Raw genomic sequence first — 3,838 nt, forward strand, 5'->3', positions numbered from 1 at the left:
ATCAATGTAATATATATTCTATTAATGTTCACATGTTTATCATGAAATAAATATATGGATGAGTAAATGAGTAACATGTATTGTCTATATGAATCCTCATTCCCATAAATGATGATGGTGTGTCCTCCATGACCTTCATCCGAAGATCGTTAAATCTGAAAGGAAATAATGCTTTGGAGGACGAAGGTCCTTAATCTTTAACAATTGTGTTGCCTTGTTCTTGATTCACAACATTTGAGAACGAGTAACCAACATTAGCGCCCACCTTCGATGAACTCACTTCCACGACCACGACAATGGCTTGGCAAGGTGATCAAGTTGTGACACCTTCGGCTACGAAGCTGGAGCTCCCAATCGTAGGTGGTTCAAGTTCCGAACCAGCCAACAATAAGTAGAAGAAGGAAGCATAGAAAAGGGTACAACATGTCAGAGTGTAACGACCCTTCATCAAATCCAAATGGTCTCATGTACCAATCACATTCTCTTAGGAAGACCTTCAGCTCAAGGATTACCCCCATAATGACACTATTGTTATATCATGTGTTATCAAAGGGTTTCTGGTTCACAATGTCCTCGTAGACACGGGCAGTGCAGCAGACATAATCTTCGCAAAAGCCTTCAGGCAAATGCAGGAACAGGATGACAAAATACGTGATGCAACACACCCTTTGTGTGGCTTCGAAGGTAGGCAGATAGTGTCACGTGGGAAAATAACAATGCCAATCAGCTTCGGTTATGTTCAAAACACATGAACATAACAAGTTGTATTTGACATTGTCGACATGGACAACCCTTACAATGAAATCATTGGACGAGGGACATTGAATGCCTTTGAAGCAATACTCCACCCAACATATGTATGCATGAAGATATCTTCAGACCAAGGTCCTGTTGCAGTGCATGGAAGTCAAGAGGCTGCTAGAAGGGGCGAAGGGAATTGGACAGATTCAAGGGCCATCCACAACATAGATGAAGCCGAAGCTCATCATCAGCATAAGCATATAATACACAAAGCTGCTTCAACGGATCAACCAAAGTTTATGCTTCTGTGTGAAGACATAGCTGAGCAGAAGGTGTTGTTTGGGTCTCAATTGTCTGATGAACAAGAGAAAGCTCTACTAAATTTTTTGTTCAATAACAAGGACGTTTTTGCTTGGCCAGCCAATGATTTTTGTGGTGTCAACAGAGATGTTATTGAACACTCACTTAATGTAGACCCAGCTATCAGACCAAGGAAGCAGAAGCTTTGGAAGATGTCCGATAATAAAGCCAAAGGGGCAAGAAATGCTTCTAAGTGCCGGAGTGATAAGAGAAGTAACATAACTAGAATGACTAGTCAACACTGTTATGGTAAAAAATGTCAATGGAAAGTGGAGAATATGTATTGATTTTACAGATCTCAACAAGGCATGCCCGAAGGATGAATTCCCCTTGCCAAGAATAGACTCCCTCGTAGATGCGGCAGCCACTTCAGAGCTCATGAGCTTGCTGGACTGGTATTCAGGTTATCATCAAATCAGGACGCAGAAGGAGGACGAGCCTAAAACAAGCTTCATAACTCCTAGTGGAACTTACTGCTACCTTCGGATATTTGTTGGAGGAAGCTTCGGCAGGATGACTTCTAAAGTCCTTAGCTCTCAGATTGGCAGGAATGTTCTGACATTTGTTGATGATATTATAGTCAAAAGCACGAAGCAAGAAAATCACATTGCTGATTTTCAAGAAATATTTGCCAACTTCAAAAAGGCTAGCCTCAAGCTAAATCTAGAGAAATGTGTCTTCGGGGTGAAGAAGGGAAACTTTCTTGGGTGCCTAGTATCAACAAATGGGATTGAAGAAAATCGAAGCAAAATAGAAGCTATACTTTGGATGGAGCCACCAAGGACAAGAAAATGTGCTCAGAGACTAACAGGAAGGCTAGCATCTTTGAACATATTCATCTCAAGATTAGTAGAAAGGAATTTACCATTCTTCGAAGTGTTAAAATCAGCTGAAGTCTTCCAATGGGGACCAATTCAACAAAAGGCCTTCAAAGATCTGAAACAATATCTGATACAACTAACAACATTAACTCCACCTTTGTTAGGAGCTTCGTTGCTACTTTATGTGGCTGCTTCCCACACCGTAGTTAGTGCAGCGCTGGTGCAGGAGAGACAAGACGATCAAGCAAAGAAGCAAGTCCCAGTATACTTCGTCTCCAAAGTACTAAGTCCATCAAAAAGAAATTACACAGAGCTGGAGAAGGTACTATATGCTGTACTGATGGCCTCCAGAAAGCTTCGGCATTATTTCCAGTCATATCACATTATAGTACCTTCGTGCTAACCTCTCAAGGACATCATAAGAAACATAGAAGCTACAGGAAGAGTTAGAAAATGGGCTGCAGAACTGAATGAATTCACTATTGATTTTGTCCATAGATCCTCGATCCAATCCCAAGCATTAGTAGACTTCATCGCTGATTGGACACTAGGGGCTCATGAAGAAGGATGCATAACAGACACTGAAGCTTGGACAGTGTTCTGTGATGGATCGCGGGGAACCTTCAGTGTAGGTGTAGCTACTATTCTAATCTCACCATCCAAAATCAAAACCTGTTATGCGGCCAGATTGGAGTTCAACTGCACAAATAACATCGTAGAGTACGAATCTCTTCTTTTGGGTCTTTGAAAGCTTAGGGCAATGGGGATAAGAAGGGTAGTTCTCAAATCTAACTCACAAGTCATCACAAGGCATGTTGATAAAAGCAGCAAAGCAAGAGACCTGAAGCTTGAAAAGTATCTTGACACGGTCCGAAGAATGGAAGTCTCTTTCGAAGGTTTTTAAGTGAAAAAACGTTCCAAGAGGAGAAAACGAGCAGACAGATTTACTAGCTAAATCAGCAGCACAGGGGCTCCCAATCCCTCAGAAGTGTTCTTCGAAACTCTCAAAGCACCTTCAGTCGAGCTCATTGAGCGAGTGGTGCTTACAATTTCACCTTTGCACAACGAGGATTGGAGAACTGAGATTGTATCATTCCTCCAAGGCAATTATCCTTCGGATGATGAAGCTTACATAAAAAGGATGCAAGCTAGGACAAGACCATATATGATCATAGAAGGGGAATTTTTCAAATAAGGAGTTTATTCTCCACAGTTGAAATGTCTGTCTAGAGCCAAAGGTCAAGAGCTAATGAAAGAGATACACGCAGGGATATGCGGAGCTCATATCAGATCCAGGCCTCTCCTTGGAATGGTTTTTTGACAAGGATTTTATTGGTCGAGGGCAGCTTTGGACGCAGTGGATCTAGTTCAAAAATGTGAAAACTGTCAGAAGTGCGCTAGAGATCAAAAGCAACCTTCATCTCTAAGTCAGCTGGTTCATCCCACTTGGCCACTGCAAAGGTGGGGCTTAGAATTACTAGGCACACTTCCACTAGCACAGGGGAACTTGAGATATGTTGTGGTAGCAGTGGAATACTTTTCAAAATGGATCAAAGCTAAAACCCTAGCTACGATGACTTTGGCCACAGTTCAGAAGATCTTCTGGCAGAGCATCGTTTGCCAGTTTGTTGTGCCGAAGGCTATCACGGTTGATAATGGGACCCAATTTGATGCTGAAACATTTAAAACTTTTTGTGATCAAATTGTCACAAAGATACACTTTGCATCTGTGAGACATCTAGAATCCAATGGATTGGTAGAGCGAGCTAACAGAATCATTATCACAGGAATAATGAAATCAATCTTCAATCTGCCAAAAGGAAAGTGGCCAGATGAATTGGTAAAAGTGGTATGGAATCATAACACTTTTGTCTCAAGATCAACAGGGTTTACTCTGTTCAAGCTTTTATTCGGGG

Source organism: Zea mays, chromosome 4 (assembly GCF_902167145.1).
Source record: "Zea mays cultivar B73 chromosome 4, Zm-B73-REFERENCE-NAM-5.0, whole genome shotgun sequence".
Lineage (NCBI taxonomy): Eukaryota > Viridiplantae > Streptophyta > Magnoliopsida > Poales > Poaceae > Zea > Zea mays.